Source organism: Dermacentor variabilis, chromosome 4 (genome assembly GCF_050947875.1).
Source record: "Dermacentor variabilis isolate Ectoservices chromosome 4, ASM5094787v1, whole genome shotgun sequence".
In the NCBI taxonomy this organism is placed as follows: Eukaryota; Metazoa; Arthropoda; class Arachnida; order Ixodida; family Ixodidae; genus Dermacentor; species Dermacentor variabilis.
The window spans coordinates 145760476-145777400 of record NC_134571.1 but is presented as its reverse complement, the minus strand read 5'-3'; the positions used below and the strand labels follow the sequence as shown (position 1 = coordinate 145777400).

At 46.5% G+C, this 16925-nt stretch overlaps 1 long non-coding RNA gene across 1 annotated transcript in view; it reads left to right on the top strand.

The window, feature by feature from the left end:
• Window positions 1-3552: 3552 nt before the first annotated feature.
• Window positions 3553-16925, top strand: part of LOC142579881 (uncharacterized) — a 148320-nt gene continuing 134947 nt past the window's right edge. Inside the window, exon 1 of the long non-coding RNA XR_012827485.1 lies at window positions 3553-3613. This is a non-coding gene — a long non-coding RNA (uncharacterized LOC142579881). The remainder of the gene's footprint in view (window positions 3614-16925) is intronic.

Here is a 16925-nt window from a genome sequence, read left to right as displayed (position 1 = left end):
TTGCTTAGGATCCCGCAGGCAGCACCGTGGTTAGTGTGGGAGGATCACGGCACTATATATATATATATATATATATATATATATATATATATACATATGCTCGTAAGGCAAGACACACCAAACACATTGAGCAAGAGCACATGTCTACCCGATTATTCAGTGGAAGATTATCAAATTAACAACAAAATTGATTTGTTTACTGCATAATTACAAGATAGCTATATTTCTGTGTATAGCTAGTTCTTCAAATTTGGGCGCTCTTTGCAACATTACAATCACTTACACTAAAAAGCAATAAAGCAGAGGCATTCTCCTTGATCCACATTAGCAAAAAAGAACATTGCCGTTGGACCTGAATATGCGCTTTCAAGCCGCTGACACGCATTATGCAAAACAACAAAAATTCTCAAAGCGCAAGGCTTTAAGAAATTGTGCACCAAACGTATTGACACGCATTGCCTGCAGTACGACGTTAACACAATAGTTTACTGTCGGTTGAGCTGCAGGGCGTTGGCGGGTCGCTGAACTATTTGCAGAGCACGTACGTAATCTAACACATAACTACATACATTATTGCAAACAACTCGCACGTATAGAAAAGGACAAGCGTCCAACTTAAAGTAAACGGCAACCTTATCGAACAAGACTGCGATCGCACCACCAACAAAGTGTAGCTAAACGAATGTCAACGCAGAATATTGAGCGCGTAAATCGAGATGGCGGAAACAACGAGTTGATCGGGAGGAAGAATATTACTGAAGGATAATAACGACCAAAAAAATTATTAGCTCGCAATGATAACGTATCTGCGCAGCGTACGTTCCTATTGGTTCGTGCAGCTTCTGTCTGTCTCTGTCTTCGTTTGGATTGTGCGTAGCGCAGTAAGCGTGCGCACGTAAAGTATTTGCCGCACCAATTTTTTTTCGCGTTTGTTGCGGTCTTCGTGCCAGTGAAATGTTAAAAATGACTGTATTTTAATGGATGAATGCTCTGTACAGTGACGCTACGCAGTTAGCGTGCTATATTGCAAGTGGTGCATGGATACGGTGCCATACAGTTCGAGAGGATGGTGGCCGGGGCACCTTGATGTTGAATGTGTACCAGCGCAGCAAATAGATTGGAACAAATACAAGGGCTAACTGTCATCTGCTCTTTATTTCACGCGTGCGAACAATTTACACAGTGATTTATCACGATAGTTGGCCTCACCTATATTCATGACCAAAAATAACATGAATCACGAATCGCACAAGTAACACTTGACGAAGTGGTTATAATGATTATCCTGAAGTGAAGTAATACCGCCCTATACCGGGTGTTTCAGCGAACACCTTAAAAAATGTTGTAAGATTGCCTGTGGCACATAGCATAATTCTAGTCCACGGGCTAGTCTACTAGAAGAGGCGCACATTACTTGCACAAGAGATTGGAATGCATAATCGACTAATCAACAAAAATTCACAAATTAATCTTTAACTAATTACCTTATGGTACACGTGGCAATTTAAAAATTGTAGGCGGGGAGTTCGCAAGGCGGATCCACTTGGAACGAATTATCAGGATGACACCAGTTTCGTGATATTAATTCCCGAATTCTGCGGAGAAAAGCATTGGCCTTCCAGTTACTTTTGCGCTTCAATGCATAAAACGACGTTTTCTTAAGGAAGTAAGCGGAACGACAGTGCATTTTGCCGCAAGTTTGACGGCGCATATCTCGGAAATTGCGTCATCCACACAATTATGTTCAAGTGGATATTCCTTGCAGTCTTACCCGCTTGGATTTGTAAATTTCAACGTGTTCCCTACGGCAACTAGTTAAAAACATAATTAGTGATTTTTGTTAATTAGTGGACATGTATTTCAATTTCTTCTGCAAGTAATATCCGCCTCTTCGAGCAGACCGGCCCGTGGATTGGCATTGTGCTATCTGCCCCACGTCATTTTTGAAAAACATTGAAAGTCTTCGCTGAAACACGCTGTATACGCCAAGGAGTATGTTCGGCCTAACAAGCCAGCTTGAGGCTATGCCCTGAGGTCCCGCTACTCATAAAAAAAAAATTATTTTCCTATTTCAAAATTCAAATATTACTTCTCTTTATTCTGCACCCATATCTCGACACCCATCCGGGTTTTGTGTTTTCGTTTTTGTTTTTTTCTCTCATTATACAAGGTCGACTGCTTGCTACCGGGAAAAGAACGATCGACGTCGCACTCCACACCGAGATTCCAGAACCGCTAACTCACCGCAGCCAGTGCTTGTCAGACTACTACTTAGCGATTGCGTTGCTCCTGACCTTTCCCTTCTTTTTTTGCCTTAAAAACAGAATAAACAACAGTGACAACTTGTTACCCAGCTAATCGCCAAGAAGATTAGTCTTCGTCCGGGCAACAACCTTGACGTTATTGCCCCGACGTACTACCCTGAACGTTGTGAAATTACGCCATACTGTCGAATTCACCATATTGTAATCTCCGATTGGCCCAGAGGATTGCTACAGCCTCTCTGATTGGCTGGAAATTCCGCCCCTACAGAATTCGACAACATGGCGGAAATTGTCGACGTCCACAATTGCACCACCCAGCCAATGAAGCCCCTTTCTCGAAATGTTAGCTCCAGGTTCAGGGTTCTATTGTTCATACACTGTCGATCCCTTCGCTTGCATTTCTCGTGCTAACCGCTTGCCTAAACGCCAAGAGTGATAACAACGGGTGCGTGTTTAAGCGAACAGATTCGAATGCCACAAGTATGGTGGCGGTGGATTGTCGCTTCAGGTGGATTCAAGCTGTAGCAATCGATGCCGGCAATAGATACACCTGAACGTCTCATACATTGTCACTAGCGAATGATACCGTACGCTCACAAAATTCCTGTCTCTTATAACTCTGATAAGAAAGCGCGGGAAGTCTCTTTGTGGACCATACATGCAGCGGGTCATTCTGGAAGGGCAAGTTGCTTTCTGCTTATGTTCTGAAGGCGAGCGTCCCTTTAACTGCGGTAGCTTGCGCACGACCAAAGAAAATATTAAATGTCTCCTGTCTGTTCACACGACGCACAAAGCGTAGAATATGTATGTGTCCCGCCTGGAAACACCGTGCTATATCTGCTTCTACCACAAATGTAAATGCGAAGAACAGAGCGCGTAAGCAACGTATTCTTGTTTTGGTTCCTCAAGATTCCTTACAGGTGTCACTTGGCCTCTTGAGGGCGAGCGACACCGATTCTAACATTATAATAGCCCCTTCACGGAAGATTTACAGACAGTGGCATAGCAACAGGAGGGGCCGGGGGGCCGTGGGCCCCGGGTGCAAGGGGCCAGTGGAGGGGGGGGGGGGGGGAGTGTCATATACGTCTGAAGACACCCCTCTTTCTGGTGGCTACACCCGGGGAGGGGGGGGGGGGGTGACAGAAGACCTATGGGCCCCGGGTGCCACACGGCCTAGCTACGCCACTGGACACAGATTAGGAATTCCTAGCATGCGCTGCCAAGTCGCCCATTTGTGCGCGCGCACAGATAACGACTCGGCACAGCGTGTCGTCGCGCCTGTTTACCATATACCTTGTCGGAGTTGCCTTTGAAGCTGCGCACTCTGCGGGGGGCTCGGCCACAACGAGGTGCGTAAATACAGCGCCCACAACTTCCTCGGTTTACGGCATTATAGAAACGTTCAAGAAAGTGTTCAAAAATTCTGCAGGCATTTTTTTTTTTTTTTTAGTGTGACGGCAGTCCCGATATGAATCGTAACACGTTGGCCTGATCGAGGCAGATGCCGCGGCTAATGCCGGCTTGCTTCTTTCTGGCTTACTGTTTCAAAAAAAAAATATGCTTATAAGAGAAACACATTGACTTATCCGTGTGTAAGTTCAAGATGGACACATTTCTCTTTTTTGATGTGTGGTAAAGTGAAAGTAAAGAGAAAAATAACTTAAGCTTTATGAGTAAGTTAACCTGCTACAGTACCAAAAAGAATGGGCAGCATATTTCACTCCTGGTAATTCGTGAACGCGAAAGCCTGCTGCGCACGTGGTAATGCATTAGGTTTTCCGGTCGGAAGAGTCAGACGTTTTTCACGGCATGACAAGCTGCAGTGTGAAGTAAACGTATTGCGCTGTAGTTCGATTTCGTCACCGACACGTCCGAACATCTAATACCCTCTCTAAACGTTCTTTTGTTCTTTCTTTCGCTCTTTCTTTCCTTGTGCTTTCGTTCGTCCTTTATTTTGTTCCTTCTTTCATTCTTTCTTTTTTCCTCGTTTCTTCTTTCACATTCAACCATTACATCTTTGCTTGCTTACGGGGTATGAGCCACTCGTGATGTTGATGTTTCCTTTCTTTCTTTCCTTCGTTCTCTTTTTTTCTTTCGTGTCGTCATTCATATTCAGCCATTGCTTCTTTTCTTGCTTACGGGGGTATGAGCCATTTCCGATTATGCAATTTTTTTCGGGTATGAGCCATTGATGCTGATGATATTTTTTGTACAGCTCATTCATTCATTCAAATAACTTTATTAAGTGCCCTGCGATTCCGTGGGGCGGGCCTAGGTTTCGGCCAAGGGTTGTTGGCCCTTGGCAGCTTCCTCGCGTAGCTGGGCGGCCCAGAATTGGTGCTGCAGGTCCGAGCTGAACAACGCAGACTCCCAGCGTGCGTGGAGGCGGTCGCTGTTTGAGGCAGCATCATCAATATTGTGCACTATACCCGTGCATTCCCATAGCATATGATGTAGGGTGGCTCTAGAGTTTCAATGTCTGCACTTGTGAGTCATCTATAACTCTGAGTGTGTAGTACCTGCACTCGGATAGGATCTGTTTTGCAACTGTCGCCATTCGGCGTACTGATCCTTGCCTAATTTTGGTTGCGGCGGTGGGAATGTGCGCCTCTGCAATCTATGGTGTTATGTAATATCGTGAAATCTGGTCACTAGATCCCACTCCCGATAGTCGGTAGTCGGTGAGGCGGGGCTAACCGAGGCTCGGTCCGTAAGCTCTCGAGCCATGCGGTGCGCCGCCTCGTTGATCCCACCTGGTAGTGTGCGAGTGGGTGTCCAGATGAGATGGACACCGTTATCGCGGTTATTACCTAATTTTAGGACTCGTAGTGCCTCTGCGGACATTCGACCGTTGGTGAAGTTTCGTATCGCCGTCTGGGAATCACTGATGATTATGAACGCTTGTGTTTGTGCTATGCCTGACGCGATAGCTATTTCCTCTGAGGTTTCTACGTGTGGCGTGTTGACTGTAGCGCCCGTCGTGCATTTTTCCCTCGTAATTTATTACCCCTACTGTGTAGGCCGCTTGTGTCTGTATCTAGTTGCATCTACAAAAATGGTGCTCTTGGTGCTACCGAATTCCTTCTGTATACCGCATGCTCTGCTTTCCCGCCTACCTTGATGGTAGGTGCGATGCATATACTTGGGTATTGGAAGGACGGTTATCACGTCTCTGATGTGTCTGGTATATATACTTTGACGCCGTGTTAGGTATACCTAGGCGTTCTAATATTTGCCTACCTTAGTTTTGGGCAGGCGTTCGTATTGGGCTATGCGTTGTGCCTCGATTAGCTCATCCAGTGCATTGTGTAGACCATACTGCAGTAGTCTATCGTTGCTGGTTGTGATGAAGAGTCCGATTACTCACTTGTAGATTTTTCTGATTAAGCAGTCTCATTTGTATCCATGATAGAGTGTATAAGCGCTACTGAACGAGGACGTAGAAAGAAACATATACACAGAGATGGCAGGTCTCTGTGTATCTGTTTCTTTCTACGTCCTCGTTCAGCCGCGCTTGTGCACTCCATCATGGATTCTAATCACCTAGCCCGCCAACGTGTTTTAACTAATTTGTATCTTTCTGACGAGTACTATCGTAGGTACGATGCCACGAATACTATTCTGCTTATTGTGAACGCTTGGACTAGTCTAAGCAGATCGCCTTCAGTCATTCCGCTATGTTTGTTGGCTATTCGTTTAAGTAGCCGCGCAATTTGAAAAGTTATATTGTCTAATTTGCGTATGGTCTCTCCATTGGGGCCGTTACTTTCAATGATGCGGCCCAATACTCTGATATTGTCAACCTTGGGTATGGGCGTACCATCCGCCATAGTTAGGTGAATTTCCGGATTGTTTCGTTCCTCGTAGTTGGCTGGTTTTCGGCCACGTCGCGATGATATATAAACGAGGAGCTCAAATTTCTTTGCCAACACGCTAGTGCGGTTTCTGCTAGGTATAGTTGAGCTGCCCTACTTGTGACACCTGCGGCTGCGAGGAGACGATTCAACACCTCCTATGTGACTGTCCCCGTTACGCAGTGCGAAGAAAAGTGCTCGTGACCGCTCTCGCAAAACTGGACAATCGCCCCTTTACAGAGGAAAAAGCTCTAGGACATTGGTCCAGACGGGCTTCGGCACTCAAGGCCTTAAGGGCTTTGTTGAAGTTTTTAGGGAACTGCGAATTGTGCGACCGCCTTTGAACGTTGTAGCGCGTAGTTTCGCGTTACTGTGTGAATTTTCTATTTTTTTTCCATTTTTTTTCCCTCTTCTTCTTTCTCCTTTTATTCCCTTTACCCCTTTCCCCAGCACAGGGTAGCCAGCCGGTACTTACACTGGCTAACCTCCCTGTCTTTCCTCTCCTTTGTCTCCTCCTCCTCCTTCTATTGCACGTTGTAATGTGTTTTCAACCTATCCATCGTTGCCATCGCCCACCCAGAGGGTGATATCGTCAGCGTAGATGGTATGATTGAGGCCATCGATTTCCTTTAGCTTTGCTGGTAATCCGATCAGAGCCAGATTAAACAGCGTCAGTGATATTACTGAACCTTAGGGCGTACCTGCGCTTCCGATCTGTAGTTCTTCGGAGTTAAGCTCTCCTATCTTAATGCGTGCTTTTCTGTTAGTAAGGAAGTCTCGTATATAATTGTATAGTCGCTGGCCTAGGCCTAACTGATTTATTCTGTTTAATATTGTTTCGTGGGTAACACTGTCAAAAGATTTCTTTAGGTCTAATCCTAGGATAGCTTTAGTATTCGGAATTGTGTTATCTATAATTTGATGCTTAATTTGGAGCATGGCATCCTGTTGAGACAAATTTCTCCGGAAGCCCAACATCGTAGGCGGGTGGACGTTGTCCTCTAGATAGTTGGTCAATCACGTTAGGACAACCTGCTCTATGAGTTTGTCCCCATAGAACGGGAGTGAAATGAGTCTCAGGTTTTCCAACTGTAGCCACTTGCCTGGTTTAGGTGTTAGAATAATCGGGACCGTTTTCGACTTTGCGGTATTGTACCGGATTGCCAGCATTCGTTTATATACATGGCAAGTTGTTCTAGAGAGGCACCATATAGATTTCGGATCGTCTTGTTTGTTAGTCCGTCTACTCTCGGCGCGGATGTAGTGTTAAGCTTTTGTAGAGCTGCTCTGAATTCCGCTTCGCTAATCTCCTCGTCTAATTGTTCTTTGTGTCTGTGTAATTTGTGTGAGTTGTTGGCCTAGCCCGAGATAAACACCTTGTGTCTATCTCATCGATAAAAACTTCTTCAGTTTTGTCATATGCATGTAAGATTTTCTTTATGTTTTGCCTTTACGTGACTTTACTTTCCTAAGGATTCAAAAGGTGCCTGAGGAAGGTCCACGTTCTTGATATTCCTAATTGAATATCCATTTGGTGCATGTTGCTTCTCATTGTTGGTTGCAGAGCTGCTGTGCGTATGCTTCTATATCTCTATTAAGCCGCGCTAACCTGCGTCGGAGCATCCTGTTGTGTCTCTGTATTTTCCATCTCCTCAGGAGACCTTCCTTAGGCTTCCCACATATGTAGGAGTTTACTATCTGCCTGTTCCATTTGCGCGTCCTGGGGGATTACCTGTGTGGCTTTGTTAACATCCTGCTTAAGCTGCGTGCTCCATTCCACGATGTTTGTGATAGTATTATCCTTTCTCTTGTGAAGTTGTCTGAGTTTGTTCCAGTCTACAATTTTGAGTTGTTTGCCCTTAGATATGCGTGGCCCTGCTTTGACAGTGATTTCGAGGATATTGCGATCGCTGCGTAGATTCTGTTGGGGGTTAAGTCATTTCGCATCCCTAATGTTCTTCGTAAAGGTAAGATTTGGTGAAGTGTCCGCACTAACACTAGACCCCGTCTCGTAGGTGTCGACGGGTCTGTGATAAGGGTAAGGCCTTCTTGTTGCGCGTCTAGCCATAGGTGTCTACCTTTGGGGTTTTCAAATTTGTATTCACATGCTGTGCGTTGAGCGTTGAAATGCGCCGCAATCACTAAGGCTCGGAAGAAGTGATCGGAAATTCGGAAGTTTGTTTCTTGGGTTACTATAAACATTGAGGACCAATAGCCTTTGATTATATTTTCTAGTAGGTATTCACTCGATTGATATATTGTCTACATCCGCAATGCCGGTATCATACTGAACGACCGTGACTGGAGTGGTGACAGCTCTCGTCTCCCCGTGGGCGCTACAGAATGACCTGTACCAGATAACTTGGCTTTGCAGTGCGGCTCCTGTAGCATTATGAGGTCAGGATGTTCCTTATTGATTAGACGTTGATGTAAGTTGGATCTTTTTCTACTGCACTGCTCGTCAACTTTTTAAACCACTAGACTTGATGACAATTTTTGAACCACTCGACAAGACGCCGCTTTTGATCGCGCCATTGCTACGAGCCCCTTAAGGCATGGAGTTTCATACTACTCTATATAAAGAGAAATCTGGGAATTACGGGGAGTACAAGCTACGGATTGGTAGTCTGTTGATCGGCGAACTAGTCTACATGATTTTTTTTTTTGCAATTTTGGTTTCGCTTCAAGCGCAGTTGATATGTAACCCGTAGTGGGGCAGTGTGGCGCAAAGCTCTCTGCCTTTGTTCTGTTGCTCGAAGTGGCGACAGCGCGCTACGATGGCGGCTGGGCCGACGTTTGTGTCGCGGTGTGGCGACGAAGTCCCGACGAGAAAGCGACGGCATCGTAAATGTTGAGAGGACGTGTTGTGACTGTTTTGACCTTGGTTTGTTAAGTGTGTTAGGTTGGCGCTGTAGCGGTGAAGAAGAAGAAGAATTTCATTTATTCACTCACGAAAATAAAAGCGCAGTAACAAGATATAAAGAAGGAGGCCCCGAAGCTCAAGGCTGTAATGGCACCTCCTGTTCTAGTTAGAAATAACAAAACAAATTGGGTTAGAGCAGATGCAGCAAAGTTGTAAAGTCGTCTTCAAATAATTACACTCGACAGCAAAAGAACTGAATCATTATACAATAGTATGCAGAATTGCGTTTTGAACAAATAAAAAGTAACAAAATAATTCAGGTTAAGGCAAATACAGCAAAGTGGTAGAATTGTTAACATGTATTAATGCAAGAAAACGAGTAAACTGAAGACATGGCATAACGCTGGGCAGAATTACATCTTGTACTGAATTAAAAACAAAACAAATCAGGCGAAGTGAAATGTAGCCAAGAGGCAGAGTTTTAACGAGTACTGACACAAGAAAACAAGTGGACTGATATATGGTGAAATGTTAAAGAGATATAATAGTTTACACACATGGTTAGCTGCTTTATGAAACAACAGAAGAGTAAAAAGGAGGTACTACTGATATGAGCACGATACTACGTACATCTTCTATGCTTATAACCTTTAAAGCACGCAGAAGACAAGGCGTGCCTACTAATAAGCTTAATTGGGGCTTCCATTAAGTTGCACTCCGATTCTGCTTCTACTGATGCTTTCTTGTGGCATATCTGATCGGGCCGGCGTTTACCGGTCCACCGGTTATATGTCCTACGCATTACATTTCCTGCCCAGCTTGATTATTTTCTTTTAATGTCAAATAGAATATTGGCTTTCCCCGTTTGCCCTCTGATCCGCACTGCTCTCTTCCTGTCTCTTACCTTTGCATGTAACATCTTTCGTTCAGTCGCTATTGTGTGGTCAGTATATAAATATATGTAGATGCAAGTGCCGTTTGGCTTCTTGTGCGTGCTTATATTTGCAATTTGCAACGCCTTAAAACTGTAAAGTTTAGCTACAAACATGTGCTGGGTTTTTAATAACCTGCCAGTAACTTTTTTCTATACTAGTGATGGAGAGTGCAATGGGAAGGCGGCTGACTGCTTGCGTAACGCATTTTGTGTACTACACAGAAAGTTATACTTCTAACGTGGCTTGAAAATCAAATTTGATTGAGGATTTCATTCCGCATTGCTCGTTTATGTGCTGCTCATTGAAATGTGTGTTTCAGGACATAGGAGAACACAAACTTACTTGTGGTATGAAAGCTTGCTGCTCCCTGGCTGTATAGTATGCTGTAGGTAAACGGGTAAGCGCAAAGCCACGCCATACCAGCTGCTGGCTTGTGCTTCAGAAGAAGCGATACGTCAACATAAAATATAATCAAGCGTACTCGTAGGAGGCCGCAAGCGCCGCAGGTAGTACTGCAGCGGATGGGCTTAAAAGTATTTTAAGACGCCCAGCAATCATGACAGCCGACGCAGCCCTTCGAAAGAGAGCTAAAGTTCGCAAGTGCCTATCGTCTTCGAGAAAAGTGTCGCGTTCGCAGCGAGCAGGAGGCATTGTAGCAGACGACACTTGTAGCATTTCTCTGAAGTGCGCAACACTTTTTTCGCAAAACAAAATTTTTATTTCCATAAATATTTGATGAGTATATAAGCACATGCACGGTTGTTATTGCTGTCATAAAAATAAACAAATAATTGTTCACTGGCCCTAAATCGCGAACAGAATTTCAGAACAATGCAAGGCATACCCTCGTGTGCTCTGGTGGTAAACCGTGCTTCAATCTCAAAGTCATACAAACTTTATGTAATGTATTGCGCATTATATAAAATACTGCAGAAATGAAATTAGATTTTAAGCAAGAATATTTTAATGTAGCTTCGTTTACTGGGCCGCAAGCAAGCGCCACAAGTTTAAAGATCGAACTCAGTCCGAAGCCTGTACTTCCCATCATTCCCATCATGCAGGAAATAAAAATATAGGAGGGAGCATTACGTCAAGCAGCCAGCCTTGGCAAGCGAACGCTCCGTGAAGTCACTGTGGGGGCCCAACACGTGACCTATTGCGTCGAGATCACGGAGCAAGAATCGAGACTTACTGAGACGTTTGGTTCCCAGTAGCTATGTCAGTAGATTTTATTTGGTGCGCGCTTGTTCAGCCGCCCTGCTGTGGCTCTGCCTGCAGAACGGGAACACTAAAACCAACCGTACACCCTCACATGCGATCACATGTTGGGCCACCACTAGCCCAGCAGATTGCAGCTTCAATCGCGTTGCGGTATGCTCCCTCCTCTCGTTTCCTTCCTCCATGATTCCCATGTACGTTGAAGCAACGCTCAGGAGAGCCCCCATAGACACTAGCGCCACATTTTCCTCTAGGGTAATTTGTTTAGAAAATGTATGCGCTAAAGCTTTCGTCTTAAAAAGCCACTATTATCGTCAGAAAAGCTTTGGTAAGTTGGAAAATACACAAAAGCTAAAGCTAGGTGGCTACGCCACCGTGACGTCACGCACCAACTCACCATGACGTCATGGATGTTGACGGTGTCTGCTCTGGCCTCGTTAATATGTCATTGGCGAAGATAGACAATGGGCCCTATAACGTAAAACTATTCCTGTATGTTTTTATTCCAATCTCCTGACGTCAAAATTGCGTAACCGCCGACGCAAGCATCGGGCGGTCACCTGCACGGTTGTCTGAACAGACCAATCAAACGCTCTCCTCGTTCATAGGAGGTCACTTTTGTTTGCTTGAAAAACGAATAACATTGCCTACACTGAGCGGCTTGTCTGATCTAATTGGCTCACAAGAGGCGAGGAGCACGCTCAAGTGGAGAGGGATTCGATAGGGCCGAGCCACTGCACTAAAGATCGATAAACGGATGAAGAGAGAGGTGCCGGCGTCTGCGATTGGTCCGCTTCCCCTTACTTTGCTTGCGGTCGCTCGTCGACAATCGCGGCGGCAGCAACGGAAACTTAAGAATGACGCTAAAACGGATCCTCAGCAAAGAAGAGTTGGCAGAACGAGGTCGTAAACGTGCTGAAAGTGCTCGAAAACGTTGCACGGCCACGCAAAAAGTCTTATTACACGCAAATAAATCCATGCTCACCGACAGGAGCGAGTAGCCAGTGCGTGAGCGATCGGCGGCATCTATCTTTTATTCCTTTCGGAACGGGGCAGCCAGCGGCTATTCAGAAGAAAATTCAGTTTTGTTCGGCATATTAATGCATCTTTATCGCGTATACGTCACTTTGAATCGGTGAGTTCTTGCGGTTTTGTGACGTCGCGGGAGAGGCAGGTGAAGTGGGCGCAGCCCGTGAACTTTTGACCAATAGCCGAGGGCTAATGGCGAAGAGGCGTCGAATCAGAAATAGCTATTTTTCTTTTGTTCGGTCAAATCATGCATAATCCGTGTGTGCAAGTTATATCAGATGGGGAGCTATCGCGGTTTTCGTGACGTCGCGTGACAGACAGGTGAAATGGAGGTGGTTCAAAAAAGTTTTTGACCAATGGCGAAGGGCTGAGTGCAGAATTGGAATAGAAATGTTTGGAATAGTGTTACGTTATAGCGCCTTATGTTACACTCTGGAAAGAGTCCAGTACTAGAGTTAGCAAGTTTCGAGGATTTAACTGTGCCATCAAGAGCCCAAATAAGGAAAGGGTAGTTGAAATCCGTGACGTCACACTCACGCGCTTGCAATGTGGCACATTCGCTAAATAAAAAAAAAATAAAAGGCCGAAACAAGAACAAGCAAAACAACACCATTGAACATTGAATTAATCGGCTTTTCACCAGGAAGTCAATGAAAACACAATTATGAAGCAATGCGTGGTCAGTTTACTATGGTATGGTATTTCTCGTTAGTGTATATTTGACTATACGCGTATATTCCAGCGAGTGTCGGCTTGCAGGTGTACCATCGGAGTGGCTAAACTAGGCACAATTGGAAATTATTCCACGAAAATAAGGAAAAAATTTGTGGCAGCACGTGAGAGTTATTTCTCCACTAGCGCTTGCTCTACACGGTGATCATTGTTAAGTTTTACGGAAATTTTAAAAATAACCTGTGGCAGAGAACACCATTCTCGTCCTTGAGCTGAGTTATTCGAAGAGGCTGACGTTACTAGCACGAGAAATCGAAACACACATTCAACTAATTAACAAAAGTTTATTACTTCACTTCTTAATGAATTGCTTACAGCACATACGGCATTTTACGAATGGCCGCCTGCGAGTTCGCAAAACGTATCCACTCGAATTTCTAGGATGACACCGCTTGCGACATGTTATTTCCCAAAGTGTGGGACTAAATACACGGGTGCTCCTGTTATTTTTGTGCTTCAATGCACAAAAGAACATTTTGTTAAAAAAAAAAAGAGGGACAACAGTGCAGTTTCACGGCGACTTTGATGAAGCATATCTTCAAACCAGCCTTATTCTGAGAATTCGTTCCAAGTGGATGCGCCGTGCAAACTAACCTGCTAGAATTATTAATTTGCAATCTGGTCCGTAAAGTAATTAATTAATTTGTTAATTAGCGAATTTCCTTTAGTTGGTTGAACGTGTGATTCGATTTCTCGGACAAGTGATGTCCGCCTCTTCAAGTAATACAGCTCAACGGCAAGAACTATGTTGTCTGTTTTTGCAAAATCGAGCATTTTGCATTCTGCCCCCACAAACAAATACGACAGGCGCGGCCGGGATCGAAGCCGCGACTTCGGGCACAGCAGCTCTACAGCAGCAGGAAAGCTGTACATTGTAAACAGATTAAATCAACGGGAGGGAAACTATGCAATAAAAAAAAAGATGTTGCCACGTGTCTACGTAACTTCTAGCATACATTTTCTTGGGTTTAAAGGCACGAATTTGCGCGCGCCTCGCGGAAGGCGTCGTTGCACCTAGCGGAGAATGCCCGATTCCGTGGCAAAGGCGAACAGCCGTGCACAAGGCTTCGTATACTGGTACTGCCCTTACGCCGGATGTACTTGCCCGCTGGCATGCACACAAGGAAAGAAGACGTCTTCCGGGGCAACGCCGCGGAAGAGCTACCACTGAAACACCCAGGGTGCCTAGCGCGCAAACCAGCAGCTGCATGAGCCAACCATCGGCTACTTGCTGTGGAAGTGCCCCAAGTATGCAGTCTTGCGGCGAAAGCGCGGGAGGGCAAGTGGCCGCATAGAACACATAATTGGCGCGACGCGTTAACAGCGTTCAAGCCACATCGAAGATCCTCGTGCCCTTCATATCTGCGCCACACCCCGCTCCGGCGACCTCGTTGTGCTCCGTTCCTCGCAGTAGTAGCGGCACGTGGTCATGCCCATGGCGCATGCTCGTGCGCGCCTACCCCCCCCCCCCCCCCGTCTCCATCTGCTTTTCGTTATTTCCCCTTTTCTCGCATGGTTCCGTGTTTACGCTTCCTGGTTGTTTATTGCTGCCCTCCAGAAAAGAAGCAACTTGGCCGTCACGTCCGCGATTAGATACCGCGGCCCGCGGTGTAGGGTCGGACCGCGCTTGGCCTTGCTATGCATCGCAGGTCATGTGGTTTTTCCGCCATTTCTCTTTCTTTTCTATATTTGCATTCCAGATAAAATGCCGCACCTAAAGTTGTAGCCCTATGGAGAAATCAGTGGACACTTAGCTATGCTACGCGCAGAGGCTGTCTTGATCAACAGCCTCGTATAGCTCCCGCTTGGGTTCCTGGCCGAGTGTACTTTTCCCAAGCGTAAGAGCCATTAACAAACGGTCTTGACAGATGGGAACAATAAATTATTCAATCAAGTTGTAGATGTTCTGCTCTGACGTCATCGGGGCCGCCACTTTGGGCGTACTAGCATGTCAAGAAGCTGTGCGAACAAGAAACGTGACAACACTACAGGCTTGTCTTGCAGAGAGCGACACGTGTTGATCCGGTGAAAGACGGTCACCGTTCTAAAGCAAAGCAATGTGTGCGTGATAATGCGGCACGCTGGCGTCCTCGTGGCTGCCATGTTCGGGTTCTGGCTCGGTGAGAAGCTGCGTCCATGAGGTCACGTGAAAACTATATTTTAGCCTTTGAAGCAATACGCATTCGGAACAATGTTCAGTTTCGATGGAAATCATTACGTGACCAGCAGTTATACACACTTAACGTCGGCGTGCAACGCGCCTCACTAATACGCGCACTCTGCGTGCTGCACCGCTGCAATAATAATAATAATAATAATATTTGGGGTTTTACGTGCCAAAACCACTTTCTGATTATGAGGCACGCCGTAGTGGAGGACTCCGGAAATTTTGACCACCTGGGGTTCTTTAACGTGCACCTAAATCTAAGCACACGGGTGTTTTCGCATTTCGCCCCCATCGAGAGAGAGAGATAAAACTTTGTTATGTCCTTGATGGGGTTCAGGGGTGGCGGGGGTCGGGAGACTAACCCCCAATCCCCCCTTCCTCAGACGGCGGCCAGTCCTTGCTTTCTGGCGGCGTCTTCGGCCATCCGGACGGCCCAGAGCTGCTCCTCTGGGTCCAAGCTGAGCAGCAATGTCTCCCACTGCTCGGCCGTAGTTATGCGTGTGTTAGTGTGGGAGGTGTTGGTGGGTGAGGCTTTGGGGCATTGCCAGATAATATGATCGAGGTCAGCGCGGGCCTCGCACGCTTTGCAGAGTGGGGAGTATGCATCGGGGTACATGCGGTTATAAAGCACGGGGTTCGGAAAGGTTCGTGTCTGAAGGAGTCGCCAAGTGGTAGATTGAGACTTATTCAGTGTTTTGTGTGCTGGGGGGTAGCGTAACCGCTCCCTGCGGTAGTGAAGGAGAATTTCTCTCAACGTGACCATTCGGTCCCGCGCGTGACCGCGATGCAGAACAGAGGGCTGGTCGGGATCGGAAGACGCAGGAGAAGGATGATGCGCCCGGTGTGCGAGAGCTCGGGCGGCATCGTGGGCGGCTTCGTTTCCAGCCAGACCCGAGTGACCAGGGGCCCAGATGATCTGCACGCGGCGTTGCCTTGAGGGAGGAGTGCCAGAGAGAATGTTCTGTGCTTGGGGTGCTATCAGTCCTCTTGTGTAGTTACGAATGGCCGTTTTTGAATCGCTTATGATGCAGTGTGCATTGGTAGCCGCGTAAGCCAAAGCGATGGCCGTTTCTTCTCCTACTTCGGGTTGCGTGGTGAATATTGATGCGGCCGCGGCGAGGCGGTACTGCGAACCCGCTACTGCGACGACCGCCATGGCATTTTGGTTGGGGTATTCTGCTGCGTCGACGTAGGTTACGTCAGCGGCTTGGTCGTAGCGCTTTTGTAGTCGTTTAGCTCGTTCTGCACGTCGCTCCGGATTGTGTTCAGGGTGCATATTGCGAGGTATGGGTGGGATAACTAGTTGAGCACGAATGTTTGGAGGGATGGGTACTTTTGGTCCGAATTGGGTGGTGTAGGTTATGCCTAGGGTGCCTAGAATGTGCCTGCCCGTGGTGGAATTGGCGAGTCGTTCGTATTGGCTAATACGCTGCGCTTCAATAAGCTCGTCTATGGTGTTATGGATGCCGAGGGCGTCCAGTTTCTCGTTAGAAGTGGTGATGGGAAGATGTAGGGCTTGTTTATAGGCCCTCTTGATCATGGTGTTGAGTTTGAGCTTGTCAGTTGCATTGAGGCTAAGGTACGGGGCGACATAGGTGATCCTGCTCAGGGCGTAGGCGGTTACCAGGCGTATAAGGTTGCTTTCTTTCATCCCGTGATGTCGATTTCCGATGCGTGCAATGAGGCGAGTGGTTTGGTGTACATGATTATCTAATTGCTTGAGTATCTCCGTGTTTCTTCCGTTATGTTGGATGCGTAAGCCAAGGATACGAATGCTAGGTACAGTAGGTATGCGTTGCTGGTGCACGTGGAGTTCTATCTCGGGCGGGTGAGGGTCTGGGCGTCGACCTCCCCAAGTAGGCT